We start from the raw sequence: 26,324 nt of genomic DNA on the forward strand, positions 1-26,324 counted from the left end.
AGTAACATAGACCACGGACTGTTTGCCAGGTATATTATTGTTGGCAGGATTCTTTTTCAGGTATAGGTTAGACTAGAAAAAAAAGAAAAACATTTTGATTACAGTTATCCTTTCCATATTGCGACTTTCCCTATCACAGTTTCAATATATCATGAGTAAGCATAAGAAATTAAATTGGAAGTTTTGCAGAAGCTGCAGATAACATGCAAAGGCCAACAGATGACACAGAGAAAGTTTAGAAACTCAAAAGAGCATTATATATATATATATATATATATATATATATATATATATATATATGTATATATATATATATAATATTATATAATATCAACATATTTTATCTTTTAATACCGTAATGATTCAGACTTCTTCTCTGGTACAAAGGGAAGGCCAAAAATTTTATGTGGATTTTCTACAGCATAAGGGTACCACTCCTATAATCCCTGAGATATAGAAGGAATAACTGTATTGATCCTGGATCAAATGGAACTGTTGCAGTGATGCTATAGGCTTTCGACTATGATCCAAATGAGAAAAACAAACACAAGTTTATGGTACAGACAATTTTTGTTTCATCGAGCCCTTTAGATATGGAAATTGTAGAAAGAAGCAAAACCTGACGAACAGATGGATACAAAACTGAAATGTGTATTTTAAATGCCCAAAGAATGTAAGTTAAGGGGCAGCTAGGTGGCACAGTGGATAGATCACCAGCCCTGGAGTCAGGAGGACCTGAATTCAAATCCGGCCTCAGATACTTACTAACTGTGTGATCCTGGGCAAGTCACTTAACCCTGATTGTGTCCAAAAGAAAAAGAAAAAAAGAATATAAGTTAAGAGCTATGGATCCTAGCCAAGCTGTACTACTGAAGGCATCTAAGCAAGATGGCCCCAGACCAAAACCCCATGGTGTTTCACTCAACAATTCTGAAGTAAGAATACTAGTGGGAGAGTGTATAAGTGTATAAAACTTTGAGAAGAATGATGAAAATAACAGAAGAAAACCAACACTCAAGAGAGGCTCAGAAAGGTAGTACACATGAATAAATCCAGAGCAAGCCCAGCCATGTCTTTCAGAAAGAATGTTGCCAGTCCTCTACATTCACTGCTTTTGTAGCTGAAGTTATTTTCATTGTATCCTTTCTAGGGAAAGTGATCTTGCAGAGTGAAGCATGCAGACTTTTTTGTTTACCTACCATTTCTTTGGGAGCATAACCCATACTGACTATTTGTGTGTGTGTCTATGTGTGTAATGCCATATAGACTTTGCCTTTCATGATCTCCTATAGCTAGAAAACACAATAAAAACAAACTGTTCAGCTATTGAAAAATGTATATTATAAGATCATCTGTAGCAGGTATCACTTGCACATCCCAGTCATTTATGAAAGTCATAAGTAAAGTGATAAATTTTGAAATATTAAAAGACAAACAAAATGTTCTTTCTTAGTGTTCAGTCTTGTAAATGTTGTTTTAATAAACACATTACATTTTATCTGTTGATGCTACCTCTTGACATATGATTTATTTAGATTGCACACCCCACAAATTCAAGGATATGCTAGGGATACTCTGTGAGGAAATGGAGCCTCATCAAGTATATATTTTCTATTTTACCTCTGTTAATATCATGGCATAATTTTCCTTATTACCACTTGTGAGATAGTTACTGACTGAGTTTCCTACGCATGATCCTGTCCCATGGTAAAAAGACTGTCCACAGGTTTAAAAAGAGCCTCCCTGAGATCCCAGTCACACTTGATTTAAAGCTTAGAAATTGAGTCCAATACCCTGATTTTACAAGCATATGAAACCCAAACTGGCCTTATCTAAGGTCAGTCATGCAAGGAGTGCAGTAAGATTTGAAACTAGGTCTTCAAAGTCCAAATCCTGAGCTCCTCAGTCAACACTGTACTGCCTCTATTTTGGTTGTGGGCAGATGGGCAGGAATGAGCTGGTAAGAGCCTAACAGAAAGAGAGCCAAGATGGCAGATTAGAGGCAATTCAGCTGAACTCTCTCAACATCCCCCTTCAAACAACTTTAATGTCTCAAATAAAAATTTTAAGTAGGAGAGCCAACAAAAAGTCAGGGTGAGACATTTTTCCAGCCTAATAAAAGTTATGAGAACAGCAGGGGAAGCTGGTGACATAGGGTAGAAGCCTGTCCAGAGCCCACACATGTGATGGCAGAAAAAGCAGCTGGAGCAGTAGCTTTGGAAGCTCTTAGCCCAGGGATGGTGAGGGGGTCAGACAACTGATCAGAAAGAGATTCCATGGGACCTTTTGCTGGTACTGGGTACAGCTGACACTGATTGGTAATTCAATTGCCACACACAGTTCTGGAATGCTGTTACAGAGTGGAGAAGAGTTCTGGGGGTCAGTCACAAGACTGTAGGGGCCCTGGTCTCAGTTCCAAGAAGAAGAAATCATCAGCTCTTGTGGCTGCAAGGGACCAGGGGCCCTTCTTTTGTAAAGATCAGAGCACAGACCAGGAGAGTAGTGATCACAACTCTCCCCACATCACACCACCTTGGAAGCACCTCCAGAACTCCTTGCAGACCTCCAGAACTAACTCTGAAAACAATAGCATGAAAAAGCCTCAAGCTTGGGGCAGTGTCTCCCCACCCTCCAGGTGAGCAGAGCACAACCTTAACATAAAGTTCAAAGTCAAGAAATTGGCTGGGAAAATGAGCAACAACAACAACAAAATTGACCATAAAAAGCTGTGGCAGGGAAGACCTAGACACAAACTCAAAAAAAAAAAAAAAAAAAAAAAAGATAACAATGTGAAAACAGCTACAAAGAAGCCTCAAAGAAAAATGCTAATTGAACCCAAGTTCAACAAGAATTCCTGGAAGAATTAAAGAAAGAGAGAAGAGTGGTAGAGGAAAAATTGGGAAAAGAAATGAGAATGATACAAATAGGTTGGTAAAAGAGGCACAAAAAAATATGCTGAAGAAAATAACACCTTATAAAACAGAATTGGCCTAATGGTAAAAGTTAGGCACAAAAATTCACTGTAGAGAAGAACTCCTTAAAAAGAAGAATTGGCCAGATGGAAAAAGATGTACAAAAGTTTGCTGAAGAAAATTATTCCTTAAAAAGTCAAATTGGGCAAGTAGAAATTAATAATTCCTTGAGACATCAAGAAACAATAAAACAAAGTCAAAAGAATAGAAAAAAATAGAAGAAAATGTGAAATACCTCAACAGAAAAAACAACTGACCAGGAAAACAGATCAAGGAGAGAGCATTTAAGAATTATTGGACTGCCTGAAAAATCTTTCAAGCAGCCAGAAAGAAATAATTCAAGTATTGTGGAGACATAGTCAGAATAACACAAAATTTAGCAGTTTCCCCATTAATGGATCAAAGGGCTTGGAATACAATATCCTGGAGGGCAAAGGAGCTAGAATTACAACCAAGAATAACCTACCCAGAAAACTGAGTATAATTGTGGAATGGGGAGGGGGAGGAGAGATGGATAGTTAATGAAACAGAGGACTTTTAAGTATTCCTGATGAAAAGACCAGAGCTGAATAAAAAAATCTGATATTTGAACAAAAGAGTTAAGAGAAGCAAAAAAAAAAAGTAAACATGAAAGAGTAATCATAAGGATCTCAATAAAGTTAAACTATTTAAAATCCTAAATGGGAAGATGTAACTCCTAAGAACTTTATCATTATTAGGGCAGTTAAAAAGAGTTTACATAGACAGTGAACACGGATATTAGTCGATTATGTTGGAATGATCTCTCCTCCCCACCCCACCACCAAAAAATGAAGGAGTGAGAAAGAAAGATGCACGGTGAGAAGGGTAAAGGGAGAGATAGAATGGGGCAAGTTTTCTTACATAAAAGAGGCACACAAGGAAGAGCTTTTATAATGAAGGGGGAAATGGAGTGGAGTGGCAGGCAATGCTTGAACCTCAATCTCATCGAAATTCATTCAAAGAAAGAAGAAAATATATACACATTCAGTTGTGTATAGAAACTTCACTTGCACAGTAGGGAAATAGGAGAGGAGGGGGATAAGAAAAAAGGTGAGTGAGGATGATAAAAGGGAGGACAGGCTAAGGGAGGCAATAGTTAGAAGCAAAATAGACTTTTGAAGAGGAACAGGATAAAAAGGGAGAAGAAGAAACAGAAGAAAGTGGGATGGAGAGAAAAATACAGTAATCATAATTGTGAATGTGAATGGGATGAGCTCACCCATAAAATGAAGAGGATAACACAATGGATTAGACGTAAGAATCCAACAATATATTGTTAACATGAGACATCCTTGAGAAAGAAAAACAGAGAGTTAAAATAAAGGGCTGGAGCATAATCCAATATGACTCAATGTAAACTGAAAAAAAGCTGGGGTAGCAATCATGATCTCAGACAAAGCAAAATTAATTAAAAGAGATAACCAGGGAAACTACATTTTGCTAAAAGGTAACATAGCAAATGGAGTAATATCAAAAATTTTTACAGCAAGGTTCTCTGATAAAAGCCTCATTTCTCAAATATATACTGAGTGTAGAACTGAGTTAAATTTATAAAAATAAGAGCCATTCACCAACTGATAAATGTCCAAAGGATATAAACAGGCAGTTTTCAGAAGAAGAAATCAAAAGTATCTATAGTCATATGGAAAAAATGCTCTAAATCACTGTTGATTAGAGAAAAGAAAATTAAAACAACTCTGAGGTACCTTCTCACACTTATTAGAAATGACAAACGCTGGAGGAGATGAGTGAAAAATAGGGACATTAATGAACTGTTGGTGGAGTGGTAAACTGGCCTAACCATTCTGAAGAATAATTTGGAACTAGACCCAAAGGGCCATAAAACTGTGCATACTCTTTGATCCAGCAATACTACTGCTAGATCTGTATCTCAAAGAGATTAAAGGAAAAGGAAAAGGACCTATACATACACAAATATAGCAGCTTTTTTTGTGGTAGCAAAGATTTGGAAATCAAGAGGCTGTCCATCAATGGCTGAATAAGTTATGGCATCTGATTGTGATGGAGTACTATTGTGATGTGGGAATGACAAGTGGGGTGGTTTCAGAAAAACACAGCAAGTCCTATGCGAACTGATGCAAAGTGAAGCAAGAAGAACTAAATCATTGTGCATAGTAACAGCAATGTTGTACTGATGATCAACTGTGAAAGACTTGGCTACTCCAGATAATATAATGATCCAAGATAATCCCAAAGGACTCGTGATGGAAAAATGCTGTCCACCTCTAGAGAGAGAACTAATGAACTCTGAGTGAAAATTGAACTATCATTTTCTCACTTTATTTTGCTTGATTTTTTTGCAATATGACTAATATGGAACTATTACATGATTTCACATGTAACTGATAATCACATTGCTTGATTTCTCACTAAGTGGGGGAGGAGTGGGAAGGAGGGAGAGAATTTGGAACTCAAATTTTTAAAAGAAAAGAATACTAAAAATAATTTTTTATACAAAAAGAGTCTAACAGAAAGAATAGGCGATCTGAATCAGAATTTGCTTCTCCCAGATTACCAAACTACCAGGAAAATGCCATAGAATCTTGATATTGGTGCTGAATTCATGTACACCGATAGATAAAATACATTATTGAATGAGTTTACTTAAATAGGCCAGGAAATATCCTTAGGTCCATTATTTTTAGTCCTGTCACTGCTCTAGTAATCAATGCACTCTCCTGATGACTTACACCATTTGCTGCATCCCTCCACTGAATTTCATAATGGAAATATAGATGGAGTTGGAAATGGAGATATTAGGTATGTGTGTGTGTGTGCATCTATGTGTGTATATATATATGTATGCATATGGAATATTAACAACAGGGCTCTGAGAGAGAAGTCATATCTCCTGTGTTGGCACATTTGACTCCACCTTGTTTTAGTTATATGGAACAAGGTGTCTTCTGCCATTGTTCAAGAGCCTAGTCTATTTAGAAAGTGGCTGCTGCTTTGGTATGTGACCATAACTCATAGTTATATAACACTTTTAAAAATTGTAAAATGTTTTCTTCTTACAACAGCCTAGGAGAGGATGGTGTACAAGTATTAACATAGCCATTTTACAGAAAAAGAAACAGAGATTCAAAGACAGTTGTTTCATTTATTTGTATTGAGAGGCAGCAGGGAGTAGTGGATAACCCCTGAACTTGATCTCAAGACACGTGAGTTCAAATCCTACCTCAGACATTTACTAGCTGTGTGACCTCTCAAGTCCCTCAATTACCTCATCTGTAAAAGGAGGATAATATTTTTAACTACCTACCTCAGAGAGTTGTTGTGAGAAAAGTTCATTGCAAACATTAAGGCAAAATATAAATGTAATCTCTTTGTTCTTATATGGAATGTCCCAAAAATCTTAATGTATTTTTAAGCTACTAAAGGTTACTAAGACTTACAAAAAAGCTTAAACTGCACCAAGACTTTTGGAACACTATCTATAAAATTGGGAAGCACATCACTTCACCTGAGCCTCGGTTTCTTAACAATGTAGGTGATGATATTCGATATTTGCTCTACCTATTTCACAGTGACATCTGTACAACACTTCAAAGTCTGCAAATTACTTTAAATACATTCTCTCATACGGTCCTCCTGATAGTGCTTGGAAGTAAGTAATTGTTTCAACAATCCAGCTAGCAGTTGTTGTGGGGGTGAAAAACCAACACAAGCCCAACAACAAGCACACTACCAGCATGCTGCAAAAGCCCAGGTTCTTTTGATCTGCTTAACTAAGGAAAGTAACGTTAAGGGGTTGACAAGCTTACTTTAATTCAGCGTACAAATACCATTCACTTAGTTCAGGGGGAAAAGCCAGCACCCTGAACTTCGGAGCAAATACAAACTTTGTAATTTACAAACATCGACAGACAGAGACCAAATACAATTCATGGTTACCAAGAAGACCAAGTCTGGACATCCGGCAAGCTAGAGGGCTCTTAACTACAGCTGCCCAGAGTCTCCACATCAGTGCGCCACCAAGAGTGAGAACCCCGAGCAAATGGCTCTGTCTTCCCTTTTTTTATACAGTTTCAGACATCATCAAACGTCATCTGAGCGACCAGAATTTAAGCTCCTACGATTGGCTCTGAAGTTAGCACCTTCCCTTAGGACCCTGGGAGCTTTACACCCACATAGGCTTAGCACCTAGTAATTAGGGGTTTGGGGCAAACTTAGGAGCAAAGATCTAATCAGGCCTCCCTTAATTAGCCCCACCTGGGGCCCCACCTTAGTTACCAGTTCACACCCACATAGGTTTAGCACCTTAAATAGGGGTTTGGGCCTGGGGTTTAGCACCTAGTAAGAAATGAAATACACTGAATTAATCAAAGGAAACAAAAGCCAAACTCTTCAAGGATCCCCAATACAGTAATACATAATGCTACAGGTATTATTAGGTTTCCTCAAGACTCAGATCTCTAGCTCTCTTCCCTCTTTTGAAAGCTTGTCCTGAACATCCCTCCAACTCCCAGAGACCCAGATCATATGACTACTTTGTACTAACTGCCAACAGTACTAGTTTCTGTATCTTGGAGATTTGATTAGCCTAGCAGAACCCATGGGACTCATTTTATTCTTTGAATTGCAGAACCAGCATTGTGTTGTGAAAAGAGTATTATTGTTCAGTTGTGTCCAACTCTTCATGACCTCATTTGGGGTTTTCTTGGCACAGATACTGCGATGGCTTTCTATTTCCTTCTCCAGCTGATTTTACAGATGAGGAAACTGAGGCAAACAAGGCTAAGTGACTTGCCCAGAATCACACAGCCAGTAAGTGTCTGAGAACAGATTTGAACTCCAATACTACTGACTCCAGGCCCAGTCCTCTATCCACTGAGCCTTCTAGATGCCTCTCATGGAAAGAGGAGGAAGTCTGAAATTAGGAGACATGAATATGAATCCTGGTTCTGCAACTTGTTAGCTGCAATGCTGTATCACAGCCTCGTCACATAGATATAGAACTAGAAAAGACTGGAGGCTTTTTGATCCAAATCTCTTATTTGACAGATGAAGGAGCTTTGTCCCAGAGAAGTTAGATGACTCGCCCAAAGTTACAGAGTTAGTAAGGTTAAGTGCCCAAGGTCACAGTGGCAGAGATGGGATTTGAACTTGAGTCCTCTTACTCCAAATCCATTGCTCTTCCTACCATGTCAGATAATAGGACTTAGAACTAAAAATAACCTTACAAGTGATAGAATTCAACTCTGTTATTTTACAAGTGAGGAAAATGAGACCCAGAGAGTCCTCAGATTAAGTGATTCACTCAAAGTCATGCTTAAACAATAAATTGTGGAGGCAAGATTCAAACCCAAGTCTAGTGTTATTTCTATCATAGCATCCTGCCTTTTATCTCTGTATCTGGAATATCTGCTCATACCATGCTCCACCCCAGTAGAATGTGAGCTCTTTGGAGTACGGCACCAAGTCATTTTTTTATTTTTGTATCTTCAGCATCTCGAAGAGTTCTTTGCACATCATGGCAACTGAAATATTTTTTTTCAACTGAATTAATTTGAATGAAAATGTATAATGTCAAGCTACAAGGTAATTTAATAAAGACCTTTCTCATGATATAGTGGAATAGTTGAGAAAGTGCTAGACTTGGAGTCAGGAAGGCCTGGATTCAAATCTTGAATCCAATATTTATTAGCTGTGTGACCACGGGCAAGTCTTCTAATCACTTTTAAGCATTAGGTTCCTCACCTTTAAAACAGGTATTCATTCATTCATTCTTTCATTCATTCATTCATTCATTCATTCATCTATTCAACAAGAATTTGTAGAAACATACCACGTGCCAGGCTCTATAGTAGACCCTGAGCATAAAAAGACAAAAATTAAACAATTTTTGCCCTCAAGGAGCTTATCTTCTATTAAAGAGAATCAACACGTACCTGGAAAAGCAAATACAAATACATGTGCAAAGTAAATGCAAAGGAATTTTCTGCAAATGGATAAATAGAGTTAATATCAGTGGGTACAGTGGAAGGAGAGCTGGAGAGAGCTGAAGGTTTTCATCTCCCCCTGGCTGTCCGCACCATCCTCAGCAGCTCTCGAAGCAGCAAATTAAAAGGATGGATTTTTTTCCAGCTACCCAAAATCTATGATGAAGAGCAAGAAAGTGCATTTGGCTATGTGCATGGAGTCTCAGGACCTGTGGTCACTGCCTGTAACATGGCCGGTGCAGTTAGGTATGAGCTGGTAAGAGTGAGCCTTAGCAAACTGGTTGGAGAGATTATTTGGTTGGAAAGTGACATGACCACTAACTAGGTATATGAAGAAACTTCTGGTGTATCTGTTGGTGATTCAGTACTCCAGACTGGCAAACCCCTCTCAGTGGAGATTGGTCTTAGCATTTTGATGAAATTCAGAGGGTATGGTCAGATATCAGCCAACAAACTCAAAGCATTTATATTCCCAGAGGAGTCAATATGTCTGCTCTTAGCTGAGATATCAAATGATTTTACACCTTGTAAAAATCTTCGGGTTGGCAGTCATATCATAAAATTAAACTGCCACTGCACAACTATGGTTGAGGTACAGTGACATACATTGTTCCACAGCAACTATGACACCTCAGATGTTGTCTTGGAGCTTGAACTTGAGGGAGTAAAGAAGTTCACGATAGTCCAACATGGCCTGCCCATCAAATCCATCCTGTGACTGAGAAGCTGCTGGGCAATCACCCTCGGTTAACTAGCCAGCAAGTCCTCAAGGTGTTTTTCTCGTGTGTGTAAGGAGAAGCAACTGCTATCCCTGGCACTTTGGGCTCTGGAAAAACACTGGTAACACAGCCTTTATCTAAGTGATGTGATCATCTAAGTGGGTTGTGGAGAAAGAAGAAATGAAATGTACCAAGTACACAAGAGAGCTAACAATGGAAGCTGATGGGAAGGTAAAGTATGTGATAAAGAGAATGGCTTTGGTGGCTAGCACTTCCAACATGCCTATGGCTGCTAAGAAGCTTCTGTTTACACTGGAATTACTCTGTCTGAATATTTATGTAACATGGGCTATTATGTCAGTATATCTATCATGTCAGTCTGGCTCTACCTCTCAAAGAGCCGAAGCCCTCGGAGAAATTTCTTTTCTTTTTTTCCTCAAGAGAAATTTCAAATTGCTTAATGCCTGCTGAGAATGGTTATCCTGCATATCTTGGCTCCCATTTTTATGAGCGAGCTAGCCAAGTACAGTGTCTTGGAAACCCAGAAAAGGAAGGGAGTTGTCAGCAGTGTAGGAGTTGTTTCTTCCCCTGGTGGTGACTTCTCTGATCCTGTCATATCCACCACTCCTATTGTTCCGGTGTTCTGTAGCTTAGATGAGAAACTAGCTCAGCATAAGTACTTCCTGTAAACCGGCTGATCAGCTACAGCACGTACATGCCTGTCTTGGATGAGTACTATGACAAGCAATTTTTTGTCCCTCTGAGGGCCAAGGCTGAAGAGATCCTGTAGGAAAAAGAGGATTTGAAATTCCTCTTGTGGGGAAGATTTCTTTCTTCTTTTTAAAAAATTTTAATAGTATTTTATTTTTTCTAATTACATGTAAAGATAATTTTTAACATTCTTTTGTTATAAAATTTTGAGTTCCAAATTTTCTCCTTCTCTCCCTTCTCTTGCCCCTCTTTAAGACAGTAAACAATTTGATATAGGTTATATATGTGTAATCATGTAAAACATATTTCCATATTAGTCATCTTGTGAAAGAAGAAACAGTTTGCAAAAAAAATTACAGTTTGCAAAAGGATAAAACCATGAAAAAATAAAGTGAAAATAGTATGCTTCGATCTGCATTCAGACTCCATCAGTTCTTTCTCTGGTTATGGATAGCATTTTCTATGATGGGTCTTTTGGAATTGTCTTGGATCATCATATTGCTGAGAAGAGATAAGTCAGTCATAGCTGATCATCACACTATTTTGCTGTTACTGTATATAATGTTCTCCTGGTTCTGCCCACTTCACTTTGTATCAGTTCACGTAAGTCTTTCAAGATTTTTCTGAAGTCTGTCTGCTTATCATTTATTATAGCACAATAGTATTCCATTATATTCATAAACCATTCCGTTATATTCATATACCACAACTTTTTCAGTCATTCCCCAATTGATGGGCATCCCCTCAATTTCCAATTCTTTGCCACCATAAAAAGAGCTGCTATAAATATTTTTGTACATGTAGGTCCTTTTCCCCTTTTTATGATCTCTTTGGGATAGAAATCTAGTAGTGGTATTGCTGGATCAAAGGGCATGCACAGTTTGGTTGCCCTTTGGGCATAGTTCCAAATTGCCCTCCAGGATGATTGGACCACTCCACAATTGTGGAAAGGCTTCTTTGGCAAAAATGGATAAAATTACCCCAGGTAGCAAAACTTAGCAAAGATGACTTCCTGCAGCTAAGTGGATATACTCATTATGACAGGTTCTGCCCATTCTACAAGACTGTAGGCATGCTCTCCAATATGATTGCTTTTCATGATACGTCACACAGAGATGTTGAAACGACTGCCCAGAGTGACAATAAAATAAAAAAGTACATCATCTGAGAACACAGAGGGGAGGTTCTCTATATTTCCCCCATGAAATTCAAGGATCCAGATGGTGAATGAAGCAAAGATCAAGGCTGGCTATGCTCAACTTCTTGAAGCTATGCAAAATGCATTCCAAAGTCTGGAAGACAAGAACTATGATTTCTTTCCTCCTCTTTCTCAGACAGCTCCTGTGTTCTTTTCTCTTTAAATTTCACATCTCTTTCCCCTTTGCTTCCTCATTGTGCATCATTGAGACCAGTGTGTTTCTGTTTATGTAATCATTTGTTTTCCTGCTCCTATTTGATAGGTCTTACATGAAATATTCCTCGGTTTCGGTGTTTGATGGGCCTCCCCGATTCTTTATCTGAAGTATCAAATGCAGTAAATGTGATCAGCTCTGGTTCAAAGTGAGAAATGGCTACACTAACATTCACTTGGATAGAGGGTGCCTTTCCTCCTTTCTCATTATTTTTCCTCTTCCTCAAGTAATAGAAAGGAGTAATACATGTACTTTTTTAAAGCAGTCTTTTTGACATGGAAAGCCTTGGCCCTGTACCTTTTGACAGAGAGTCAGTACATGGAATGATTCATTGTTCTCTGTGGTGAGGGTATTTGCAGCTCAGCATTTTGCTAGTTGCCTACTTTGCAGGAAATTAATGGTTTCTTTTTTTGGTAATGAAATTGATTAATACTGTGCCAATTATAGGCTGTTCCTACTAATAAAAATCAGCGATAGTTGTAGAAAATTGTGGAGAATTACACTTTCTCTCTGATTGTGCCTGAAGCATGGTGAGTGCATTGAAAGGCAGTTATGAAACTCAGCAAAATACTTGAATCATTTAAAAAGAAAAAGGAAGCCAGGTTGCCAGTTTAACATTAAAATCATACTTTGAAAGCATGCTATGTTTCTATAGGGAAATATATTTTATCAAGGAATGTTATACTGCACTTATGTCAAATTCCTTTTAAATGTGTGCTTCAAATGACCATCAGGCTCTTGTGCCCACCCTTCCTCCCTTTCTTTCCTTGACAACCATTTTAGAGATCTAAGCTCTTCCAAGTTATGTAGAGTATACATGAGTAGTGAGATGCAGTGGAAAATGGTAGCAAAAAGGCTAAGGAAAAGTTTGATTGTAAAAATGGTACTCTGGTCTCAAAATTCATTTCTTTGTTTTGGAGGAAATAGGTTTAAGTAATTTGCCCAAGGTCACACAGCTAGTAAGTGCCTTCTGCCAGTTCTGAATTTAGGTCCTCCTGACTTCACGACCAGTGTTCTATCCATTGCACCACCAATTGGCCCCTCAAGAATCATTTCTTTGAAATGATTGCCTGTCTGCCTTACTTAATCAGACACTAGCTGTGTGACCCTGGGCAAGTCACTTAACTCTTGCTTCAGTGTCCTCATCTGAAAATGAACTGGAAAAGGAAACGACAAACTACTCCAGTATTTTTGCCAAGAAAACCTTAAATCGGGTCACAAAGAATCAGACACAATTGAAACATCTAAAACACGTGTGTGTATTTATGCATGTATATATACATATATAGACATGTGTATATATACATTTACATATATATGTATTGTATGTATATAGACATATGTGCATGTATCTTATTCACCAGCTTGTGAAAAATACCTACTCAAGCATTTTTTTCCTTCTTGTGGTTGGTGATACTAGCTCTGGTCTTTCCCATTGCTGGCACAAGAGGTTCCCCAGATTGTTTGTCTGTAGCCGTAATAACATGACTCCAAAGATTCCCCACTATTTTATAAGGCTGATGGGGCAGTAGAGTCTCAAGTTTGATACTAATCCCTAAAGGTGTTGGTAACAGTGGCCTTCACATCCCACTCTACGGAGAAACTGGGTCATCTGAAAAAGGAGATGGTTTCATCCTAGATCATCCATATTTTAGAATGTGCTCATTGTGGGATACATGAGGAAGGAAGGAAACTACAGAACAACCTTGGGAGCAACAGTTTCCAATTAACTATCAATTGTCAACGGTTCTGGCATCAATTTTTCAGAACTAATAGATTTTAGGAGGAAAACAGGAGAGTTCTTGAAATGAGTGTTTGTAGCTATTTTAAATAGATGTAATAGTCCAGATAGAGTAACTTGTTTACTTTATGCCATGATAGATTATTTAACTTTCAGACAATATCTTTTTGCTGGACTGTTAAGGGCAGATGCAGTCATTTGAAGGCATACTTGTAGTTTGGTCTGTTTGTTATAGATTGCATGCTCTTGTGGTTCAAGAAAGGTGTTCTTCCCATGAACTTTAAAAACCTTTTCAGCATACTTCCAGATAAGGTAAATCATGCAACAGATTGTTCTTGAGTTATCAACCTCATGGTACTGCTTAAGTTTGCTTCCAACGTTGCACCCTATACCCATTGTCACTAAGACCAACAGAAATTCACAAATATTTTACACACATCAAAAATTCTTCCTTATATTACCATAAAACTGGGCCAGTAAGCTGTGGTCTGAGAAAGAAAGAGTGACTAAGATTTGATTGTTCTCTGAAATCCAATACATGCATCTCCTTTTAAGAATGTTGATGTATGAGTATGAGAAGTTATTTATAGAAACCATGGTGATTCATTGTTGGTGCCCCTCCACCACCTCTCCAGGTGTTGTTGTAGGATTTCAGATTAGGGGACTGATCTTATTTCTTTAACAGAGGTGTGGTAAACTTAAAACAATCTTAAAAAAAAAAGTTGTTGCAGTTCTATAATTAGTGTGCTGTACCATCCAAATGGAGCCAGTTCAACCAGTTTAATATGTATTTTTCCAGTGTTGAATCTCACATTGTGCCCATTTAAAAAATTTCTTTTCCACCTGAGAAATGAATGAGGCAAAAATATCACCCGTTTTTCTTTGAGATTTCACAATCTTTATGTTACCTTTATGTACAATTGTTCGTCTGAAAGAATAAAAAGTGAATTCAAAGAGAAGGAGGAGAAAGAGGAGGAGGAAGAAGAAGAGGAAGAGGAGAAGGGAGAGAAGGAAAGAAGGAAGGAAGGAACGAAGGAAGGAAGGAAGGAACGGAAGAGTGCTGGATTTGGAACCAAAGGACTTGGGTTCAAATTCTGGCCCTGAAATTTACTACCTCTATGACTTAGAGCAATTCACATATCCTCTGTAGGTCTCAATTTCCCAACCTTAAAATGATGGGGTTAGATCAAATTATTTCTAAATCTGTAGTGCTATAGAAGGAACAACAGAGGAAGTGAATGTGAGGAGTAAAATGAAAGGAAAATTTGTTGATTATGGAGCAGGCATTCCAGAGGGCACAATAGAATGGGAAGACAGAGATGGGATTTTGGAGGGGTAGCATTAAGGTGGATGGGAAATGCATTGCTACTGAGGTTACCACCATCCTCCCAGTCACTCAGGCTCACATTCCTAGTGTCATCTTCAATTCCTTCCTCTCTCTCATCCCACAAAATCAGTCTGTTGCCAGATCTTGTAATTTCTTCTTTCATAGCATTTCTCACATATACTCTATTCGCTTCTCTGACAGTGTCATCACCCAGGTGCAGGCCCTCAGAACATCATTCCTTGACCATTGCAATAACTTTCTGGTTGGTCTCCCTACCATGTTTCTTCCCACTCCAGTCCATCTTCCACTCAGCTGTCAAAGTGATCTTTCTAGGAGCAGGTCAGACCATGTCACTCCTCTCCTCACACACATTCAATAAACTCTAATGACTCTCTCTCATCTCCAGGATCAAATATAAAATCCTCTGTTTGTGTTCAAAGTCCCTCTCCTCCACCATTCCAGTCTTCTTACACCTTACTCACCCCCATGTACTCTGTGATCCAGTAACACCAGCCTTCTGGCTGTTCCTTGAACATAACACTCTATCCCCTGACTCCAGGCTATTTTACTGGTTGTCCCTCACACCTGAAATTCTCTCCCTCCTCATTTCCACCTTTTGTCTTCCCTGGATTCCTTCAAGTTCCAGCTAAAATCCTGCCTTCTACAGAAAACCTTTCTTGATTCTTCTTAATTCTAGTGCCCCCCCCTCCCACCACCATTGATTATTTCCTATTTATGCTTATATATCTCATTTGTACATAGTTTGTACTTTGTCTTCCACATTAATCTGTGAACTTCTTGAGAACAGGGAATGTTTTTTGTCTTTCTTTATATCCCCAACAATTAGAACAGTGTCTGGTACAGGGCACGTACCTAATAAATATTTATTTACTAACTGATTATCCCTTAAAGAGGAAATGATAAGGGATATGCCTGCAGACTTGATTTTTTTCTCATCAAATCTAGTTACACAAAAGACCATTACAAATAGTGAATTTTAAATGTGTCCACTTATCCAAGCAATCTCCATCACCAGAGACAGAGCCAGACCCAAGCAGAATTATGAAGTAGGTAAGTAATAACAATAACATTTTATATTCAAATAATACTTTTGTGTAGGCTATCTCATTTCATCCTCACAATGACATCCCTATGGGGTAAATAGGACAGGTATTATTATTGCTATTTTACAGATGCAAAAATTAAGTCTCAAAGGGATTAATAACTTATCCAAGGTCACACCTAGTAAGTAGTAGGTCCAGTATTCCAAAATAAGCCTTTTTCAATAAGGCTGGTGTCCTTTTTTCTCTGCTACACTGCATCCAGGTAAAGCTATTCTTCGCCTTCTCCACCCCTCTTTTGGGCATGATTTTACATTTTTTAAAGAATGCCTACTCCCCACCCCCAAGTACTTAATGCCTTCATGCCACTGCAAGATTTCCCAGGGATTGGGCCTTAATGCTTCATATTTTCAACCCTGTCCTACTTCCTCCCCAATCAAAACTTGCCTCTTCCAGATGTTTTTATCAGATAAACTAAGCAAATAAAGATAATTCCTTAAGCAAGAAAAACTCAAATATCCTAAAAGTCCTTTAAAAAATGACTAAAATAGTGGGAGCTACTTTGTACTTTGAATTAGAAGACTTGGCTCTGTCTGTGTGACCCTGAACAAATCATTTAACCTCTTTGGGCTTCGGTTTCATGATCTAGTAAATAGTATGTATTTTTAAAACAAAAGATATCATTTAATATAATGGAGAAATGCTAAAAGTCTTTTATAATAAGATTAATATTAAAACAAGAATATCCACTCTCACCATTATTATTTTATATAATTTTTAAAATGCTAGCTATAGCAATAAGAAAAGAAAAAGGAATTGAGGGAATAAACAGACAAAGAAGAAATAAAATGATTACTTTTTACAGATGATATGATGGTCCACTTAGGGAATTCTAAGAATCATTTGTGATTTGAATTGAATTTTGAATTTGAATTTGAATTGAATAACTAACATTAATTAAAATAACTGATAACTTCAGCAGGGTAACAGGATGTAAAATAAACCCACATAAATCATTAGCTTTTCTGTATATTACCAACAGGAAAATGTAAAGTATTGCTCCTTTTGTATGTGAACAGTTTATTTCTGAAGGGGATAGAAGAAGAATATTTATGTAAGGAAAACTTAAAAATCCACTTTTGAAGAAACATAAATCTCTCAGATAAAAGGTGAGGAGAGATGAAGACTGCTCAGGGGACCTGATAGAGAACATCACATTGAAAGGACTTATTTGAGAGAAGAACAGTACCTTACAAAGAGAAAAAAATTCTGCTGAAAATAACTACAGAATTTATAAAATATTTGGATGCTCCCTTACCAAGATACAACCAGGGATTATGTAGATATAACTACAAAATATTCTTTACGGAAATCAAAGTAGAACTAAGTAATTGGAGAGATATTAATTGTCCATGGTTGAACAATGCCAACAATAAAAATAACCTAAACAACCTAAATTATTTTACTTATTGAACATTATATCTGTCATACTAATGAAGGGTTGTTGAATGGAATTTCAATTTCATCCTCTTTTTTGTTTGTTTTAAATTTTTATTTTCTCATTCTGAACTTGACAAACACCAACAAATATGAATATTTCCACATGCAAAGAAGAATAGGAAAAAGAGAATTGTATATGAAGCCACAAAATTCTATTAGAGTTTTTTTTTAAACAAGTATACAATGCCCTCAACATGGTTCCAAAGCTGTCTCACTTGCCTGTGTCTCCCTCTGAACTTCTCTTCTGTGCTTTTTAAAAATGCTTCACTCTCCCTCTTTTCTCTAAAGTTATTGCAATGGAGCCAAAGGGTCACTTGATCCTTTTACTCCCTCCTCCCAACAAAAAATAAATAAAAGGAATAGTCTGATTCTTTCCAGACCACACCTTTGTGTTCTTTGTTCCCAGTCTCTCCCCTGACCTTCTTAGGGAGATAAGAAGTATACTCTAAGGCAATGCAGTCTAACTATAACAATGGCTTTCTTAGTTTTAGCGTGGTGCAAAGTAGTCTAGGATAAAGTGAGTCAGCTATTTTGAGATCTTGTAAATAAAACCTATTAATTTTAAATCACCTCCATAATATCTTTTCACCATATAACTCACAGATCTCCCAGTTGGAGGCCTTTTGCTCAATAATTCATATGATGAAGGTGGGTCAGGAGGACAATCCTCAGGGCTAGGAGAGTTCCTAATACAAGAGTTTGGACAAGATGATCTCTTAAGGCTCTTTTAGGTCGCAAACATTTTGGCATTGCATTTGTGGAAAGAGACATGAATGAACGGGGATAACATTGTGTTTTGTTTATATTTTTAATTTTATATGTTTTGATACATCAGTAACTTTACAACAAACAACTCACCCTCTTACTTACAATACCATCATACAGTATAAAAAAGCCAGTTAAATAAAAATTTCATTCCAGTCTATAACAGCAGTTTGGGGACTTAAAAGAAGTTTCACACAACACTATTATCACTCAAGAGAAGGTTTTATTTGAGATACCAAGGAGTGGAAGCTGGAACAGTAAAGAACACCACCGTGGAAGTTACCAGAACATTGGGCCATGTCAGAAGAAGCAATTGGGGTTGGGTAAGGCATGATCTGAGATCATCCTGAAAGAGACCACCCTAGGAATTGGTACGCTTAGGTTTTGTTAAGCTCTTATCTCCCCTAATCAAAGAGTGACGTGGGCAGCTCCAGTGTTCCAACTCATCATGGTGAGGGTCATGGTTTTGTAGGAAGGAAGTAGATTCTTTAAGTAGGTCTTATTGGTTTCCTATCTTTAATGCCATCAATAGGAAAAACATCAAACGTTGGGCAGGGAAAAGCCCCAGCTATACAAGCATGTGTGAGAAAATTTCAAGTAAGACAGTTTCCAGGTCACTAACTAGGTTTTTGGTTTGCTTTTGGTTTTGGCTTTTTTTTTTTTCATTTTTATCTTTTTCTTTTCAAGTGTTGTTTGTTCAATGTCCAATTCGCTGATCTCTTGCTCTTGTCTTTTATTGATTAATGTGTTTAGAGATATGAATTTTCCCCTAAAGACTCTTTGGCTGCACTCCAAAATTTTTATTCTACATGGAAGATTTTTTTAAAAGGAAAGGAAATCACCACCTCCCCCAACTTCATCCGGAGTAGAAATCTGCCAAAAAAAAAAGGGGGGGGTGGGGGGTGGGGAGGAGCACAGGCCAGAAGGAAAAAAAAAAACTACAACCCAGGGAAGGTTTGGGGACTACTACATTCACTTAAATGATTATGACAACTAAGTGTCCGTGTCATTTACCACTGTTATAGTTTATAGTAAGGAAGAATAGGCGTCTTTATACTTTGGTTGTGTCAACCGAACCAAACCAGGCTCTAACCTGTGGATGGCTGGAGCGGAACAGAACAGACTAGAGACAGGAGAGTCAAGAATGAAATAGAAGTGACAGAAATGGCTTGCAAGCAAGGACGCACGTGCCAGGGCCCCACCCCTACTGGGGGGACCCCAGTTAATATGGACAAATTTCAATTCTTATAGCAATGGTTGCACAGTGAGATGTAGCCCTGACAATGAGAGGTAACAGCAGTAATGTGACAATAGTCCATAGTAGGGCTTCATGACCAGAATATGATTGAGCTCAGAGAATGACTGGTGCTGGTCAAAGCAGCATGATAATTATATGAAACAATTCCGGGATTTTGCTGTGGCTGAGATCACCCAGCTTGCTTGTTGGGCCTTAGCTCTGGAAAATAAGGTGTCTCCTAATATCTTAACAATTGGTAATTAGATTGGGCATGTGATTTCCCTGGCATAAAAACCTAACAAGGAAACTCCCTCTTACCAAAGTGGATAGTCACTGTCTCAGCAAATTAAAGCCTTAAGCCAGAAGTTCTTAACCTGGAGTCCCTGGAATGATTCCAAGGGGATCCATGAATTTGGATGGGGAAAAAAAATTATATCCTTATTTTCACTAACCTCTAATAAATGAAATTTAACATTTTCTTCACTAATGAATGTAAGCAACAACAATCTTCATTCTAGTCTTTTTTAACTTTCCAATATTTTAAATATTGTCCTAGTTATGTCAATAAAGAATTGTATATTTTATTGTATTGCAAATTATTTTAATAACTATTTTGATGTAATTGAGTGCCTTTATGTTTAATTTTGTGTGTCTAAAAACATTTTTTCTGAGGTGTCCAAAGGCTTTATCAGAATGCCACAGAGGTCCCATGACAAAAAAGATTAGGAACCTCAGCCTTAAAGAATTACCCAAGGCCCTAAGAGATAAAGGGTTTTGCCCAGGATTATGCAGCTAGATCTTGTCTGAGATGGGGATTTAAACTCTGGTCTTTACGGATTCTAGTACTATCTCTCCATCTACTACTCCTCAGCAACCTTCTCTTTTTAACCTTCCTAAACTGGAAATGAATATTTTTCCTTATATTTTCCCTCAGTCGTTACCTTTTCATTCAATCTGAGCTCCCCAAGGAACTCTGTGAGACTATTAGATTGGGAGCTTCTTGAGGACAGGGACTTTTTGCCTCTTTTGTGCATTTAGCACAGTACCAGCCACATAGAAAACACTTAATATATGTTATTTGATTGACTACAAATTGGTAAAGGGAGTTTCCTCACCTGAACGTTTCCTATACCAATGAAATCACAGGTCATGTTCCACCCCTCCAAAAAATGTTGTCTTCATTTATATTGTGGCAGTCATTGTCTATATTAAACAATGTTTAAAACAAACAGCAGTGCCTCTGCCCCACCTACCCTTTGATGTCCCAGCTCTGAGTGGTGAGATTAGGGACATGTATTTAACTAGCCCACATTCAACCACAAAGCTCAGTTGGAGAGATAGCTCACCTGGCCAAAGTCCTGTCGGTTCTACAGCTAATCCCTGCTTCCTTCAGACCCTATAGCACTTACCCCTGAGCCAAACTGGGCCCAGCAGTTTGCATCCTACAACCAAGCAATGTCTGTGAAAATTCGCTGGGCCTTCTATGCCCCTTTCTCCTCAGTTTTAATCTCTGAGGATGGGTCCTCCACCCTTTGACATCCCTAGGGGAAAAGCTCTGAAATTTGCCCTCTAGAGACAAGGTCATCATGATTGGTGCTGTTAAAATAACTTGGAATCTTCTAGGAGGAGGGGGGAGAAGGGAGTAATGTCCACCCTGGGCACTGGTGAAAGAGATCCTCCTCATGGGGAGGGAGCTGCTGACTTCTTCCTTCCTCAGAGTAAAGATGTAAAGGGGGAGATGGGAGAGGGAAACTACTGTCTGTTTAAAATGTAAGCACCGGAAAGAGTCTTTCCCACAATTTAACACCTTGTTCAACTCCTCTTCACAGAGCTATTGGGTTGCAGAAGAGGAATTTCTCCCTTATATTAGGTTCCACAAGAATGAGAAAGTAATAGCATTTCTAGCTACCATAAAGTGGTAAAGGCATTAGTGAAAATTGAAAAGGTATTAAATTTATGGTTAGAAGACATGAACCTTGATTATGTATCTATCAGTGACAAGTCACACAAAAGGGCTCTTAACCTCTACCACTGCTCAAACCCTCCACCTAAGAGTGAAAGTCTGCTGATGAGAAGGAATTCGAAGCCAAGCATTTTAAGGAATTTTTCAAGAGAACCCGACTATGTGTAATTTTGAACCTTACAGGATGATTTTAGAGCCTATGCCATCTTACCCCACCCCATCCTCAAGTTCTTTTGTTTCCCCTTCACTCTGAATCAGTTCAGATGTCTCTGAATTCATATTTGTATTTTTATTTTGGCACAACATTATTCCATTTCATTTAGAGACCACAATTTTTTCTTCAGTTATTGGACATGTGCTTTGTTTGTTTCCATTTGTTTTGGTATACATGGAACCTTCCTTTCTTTCTGTCATTCACCTCTTTAGCATGCATACCCAGTAGTGAGATTACTGGGTCAAAGGGTATGAGTGATTTACTAACTTTTCTTGATGAATCCCAAATTATTTCCCAGTAATTAAACCAAGACACATCTTTTGGGGCTGCTTATCATGGCATTCTTTAAAGAAAGTTTATACTGATTTTTTTCTTTCCTGCCACAGAGCTTTGTACATAGTAAATGCTTAATAAATGTTGATTGACCGAAAATACCTCAGTAGAAGTCTCCACTGTAACAAAGTGCTGTTTAGCAAAATAAACTTTCTCATTGACCTTACCTGACAGCACGGACCTTCTTCCACTCCTGTACCATCACCACTTCTTTACTGAGAAGAGAGGACTACGTTTCACCATTGGTCCTATGCAGTCAAGATTGGTCCTTGTGTTGATCCAAATTCCAAAGTATTTTAGTGTTGTTTTCCTTTATATTATGGTGGTCATTCATGTATATTATTCTCTTGGTTGTATTTATTTCACTCCTCATCAGTTCATACAAGCGTTCTCAAGTTGCCCTGACTTTTGCCCCATATTCTTTCTCATCCGTATAGAAATTGCACTGAATCTGCTTTCTTCTACTGTGTACTTTTAGAAGCTGCTTCTTCTTCTTCTTCCAAAAGCTCCAGAGTGAAGCAAAAAACTGGGAAGTGTTTTGATTCCGATAAAATGTTTCAGCATCACATACCTGGAAAAGTAATCCCTCATCATTCACTGGTTCTCTGACAAGCATCCAGAAAAGGAAAGCAGAGTTGACCAGAAAAGCACATTGATGGTTTGTTTTCACTAACCAGAAAAATATCTATATGAACATAGCCTAGGTTTTAAATCAGGGACACAATATTGCTATATTTAATTTGCTTGTAGGCTGGGCAGAAGGGATAGAAACTGTGAAGTATGGAGCCACCTGGTGGAAAGTTACACAAGAGGTTCTAGATTCTCCAGCTCTAGGTTCTCTAGATCTCTGTTTAATCATATACATGTATGTGTGTGTATGTAGTATAAATTGTATTAAAATTTATATAAGAATCCCAGAATCTCAGATCTGGAAGGGAACTTGGAAGTCTAACCCTCCCATTTGATAGACGAGGAAACTGAGGCCCAGAAAAGTAGAATCAAAAAGCTAACAGAGTTGAGAGTAGAAGCAAAGTCTTCTGAATCTCAATACAGTGTTATCACACCTAAGTTACCAAGACCATATAGACATGAAAAAATAATAATTCACAGTTTATTTAATTTGCATATATTATTAGCTCATTAGGTCCTCAGAAGGATAACTGACATTTATATAGCACTTTAAAGTTGGCAAAGCACTTTACACACGTTACCTCATCACAACCTGAAGCACAAGTGTTATTATTATTATGCCCATTTTACAGATGAGGAAACTGAGGCTGAGAGCCCTTCAGTGACTTGCCCAGGGTCATCCATTTTTTTTTCTTCCCTCCCCCCCATGGCTACCATTAAACACAGATAGGTGTATATATATATATGTATATATATATACATACACACACATGTATTTATATGTATACAAACATATATACTTGTATATATGTAAAATTATTCTATGTATCTAGGTCAGGGTTCAAGCCCAGGTCCACTGCATTATGCCATAGTTTCAGGCAAGAAAATAAAAGTGGCAACACAGATCTTTGTCCTTCTCAATTAAACTGTGCCTGATATATTATCAGGGAGCTAAGTAGTGCAGTGGATATCGTGTCAGGCCTGGAGTCAAGAAAACCTGAATTTAAATATGGCCTTAGACACTTATAAACTGTGTGAACCTGGGCAAGTCACTTAACCCTGCTAGCCTCAGTTTCCTTGTGTGTAAAATGAGCTGGAGAAGGGAAATGGTGAACTACTCCATTCTCTTTGCCAAGAAAACCCCAAATGGGATCATGAAGAATTGTACATGACTGAAATAGTATAAGAAAAAGATAATTGCACATGAAAGTTCAAATCTATTATGTACAACTTGCTATTCCTTTTAAATATATAATAAAGTTACATAAATTTTTTTCCATTTTTTTTTTCTTCCTTCCCCCCCATGGCTACCATTAAACACAAATAGGTGTGTATATACATATATATATATATATACACATATATATGTATATATATGCATATATATATACACACACACATGTATTTATATATATACAAACATCTATACATGTATATATGTAAAATTATTCTATGTATACTTCTATTTATCAGTTCTTTCTCTAGATGTACATAGCATTTTTCTTCATATGTCCTTTATAGTTAATTTGTGTGTTTATAATAGTCAAAAGGGATTTCACTAGGTGGCCTCAGACTCTTTCAGCTCTAAAGCTGTGATTCCATTACCCTGGGGGGCATATTCTCCCTCTTTTATGCCTCACTTGAGATGACCCTTAAGAACATTATTGAGTAAAGTTATCTCCATAGTCTTATCAAGCAAGAGTCTCGTAATCTTAAAATATCCATGAGGAAGGCCTTGTCTGAGGAAAATATTTAAGGCTGTATCAAATGCTTATTTAAAAAAATTATTATCAAACAGTAAGTAGATTCAGTTCTTGTATTCCTCACACCGTTCAGTCAGTTGTGTGACTGTGAACTGCAGAAAATCATCTCCCTTCCTAGATTTTGCTATCATGGTACTCTAGCATTGGTCTCACCCTGGAATTTTCCACAGAAACCTGGGACTCTTCGCCCATGACTACTAATTCCTTCTGTGGCATTCTGGCCCAGGAACATCCCTTTACCATGCTGGCTCTCTTCTCCCATTGTAGAGGTCCGTCAAAGCTTCCATTTTGGAGAGGATCCCAAGGAAGCCAACCTTCACTCCCTTCCAGTCTCTGTTTCTGACTTTCCAGACTTTGACACAATGCCTCTGTGCTGGTACCTTCCTCCTCCTACTCTCCAGTTTTTTCAATACCCTTTTGTGTAATGTATTTTCCCATTAGACTGTAAGTTCCTTAAAGGCAGGAACTGTCTTTCTATTTGCGTGTTTCTGTAACCCTAGCACTTAGCACGGTGCTTGGCACATAGGAAGCAGTTAACAAATGATTCTTGCCTTGCCTCCCTTCAGAATCTTTCCTCTGGATCATGTCTCTCATGTTTAACCTCTCCCAATGTACTGACTCTTTCCTTGCTGGCTACTGACATGCTCAGGTTTCCCATATTCTTAATCAAAAAAAAAATCTGCATATGGCCCTGCCATCTTCTCAAGTTAATATGCTAAAACTCTTCTCCATTTCACATTCACGTTTCAATCCCTCACAAACTGAATTAGGAACCTCTAACTTGAAATTGTTTCAAAGATCATCAGTGTGTTACCTCTTAATTGCTAACTCTAATGGTATTTTCTCTACCCTCATCCCTCTTGACCATTCTGCAGCGTTTAATGCTTTCTTTGTCCACCAGGTTTCCTGTGTATTTTCTCCTCCCTTGGCTTCCATGACACTTCAGTAGCCACAAGTGTGGCCAATCCTTCTCAGTGCCCTTTGCTGACTCATCATCCTTTTCTTGGCTCCTAAGTATGGGTAACCCTCAAAACCCTTCCCTAAGTCCTGTTCTCTTCTCTCTCTTTACTCTCTCTCTTACTTATTTTACTTCCTCTCATAGGTTCAATTATCACCTCTATGAAGATAAGCCAAAATACGTCCCCTAAGCACCAGTTCCACATTTCCAACTACCTACTGGACAGCTTAACCTAACTCTCCCACTAGCACAGCAGTATGATGGTAAACGTTTAACAACCTGCTCTCCAGAAATAAAAAAGTATGAACAACGCACTTTAAAGTTTAATCTGCATTTTTTTTTATAGTCTCGATGAAAATTGAGTTTATTATGACAATCATCCAGGACCATGCCTTTGGATTGTTACAAACAGTAGTCATCTGTCAAAAACAAAACATTTCCAGAGCATGAGGCTAAAATAAATGTTTTAAAATCCAATTTCCACACCAGTTTTGTGAATTATCTTTTGCATAATTAATGAACGATGAGATTTGGGGGCTAGTCATTTTTAAAGTAGGGCTTCAGTTACTTTCACCTACTTGTTCCCTAATGTTCATTGTTACAAACTTGTGTTTATTTCTAATATGAAAACCATCTTTATTCAAAACTCTTTCATATCTACCATGTATTTTAATTTTAATAACCTCCATATGAATTAAGCAGGGTGAGTGGAAGCATTGATATTTTACAGATATTAACATTTTCTCCATCTCTTTCTTCTTAAGTCCAGATACAGCCAACAAAACAATAAAGTCCTCATTTGTAATATTTATTGATTTCCAGGTTGTAAAAATGCTTACATTGAGAATTTAACAATCAGCTCTCCTAAGCCCAACATGAACTGGCTCCAGCATACCCCTGCATTAGTACCTGAAACTCAATGTGTGCAAAACCATGTTCATCATCTTTCCCCTTGAACCTCCTCCTCCTCCCGAATTCCCTGTGTCTGTTGAGGGTACGCCATGCTCCCCATGCACCCGCCAAAATGCTTA

The 26,324-nt window shown here is 38.0% G+C and overlaps 1 pseudogene; it reads left to right on the forward strand.

Moving 5' to 3' along the window:
- The first annotated feature begins 845 nt into the window (after positions 1–845).
- LOC118837525 lies at positions 846–11,750 on the forward strand (annotated as a pseudogene).
- Positions 11,751–26,324: the final 14,574 nt, after the last annotated feature.

The sequence above is a fragment of the Trichosurus vulpecula genome, chromosome 1 (assembly GCF_011100635.1).
Source record: "Trichosurus vulpecula isolate mTriVul1 chromosome 1, mTriVul1.pri, whole genome shotgun sequence".
NCBI lineage: Eukaryota > Metazoa > Chordata > Mammalia > Diprotodontia > Phalangeridae > Trichosurus > Trichosurus vulpecula.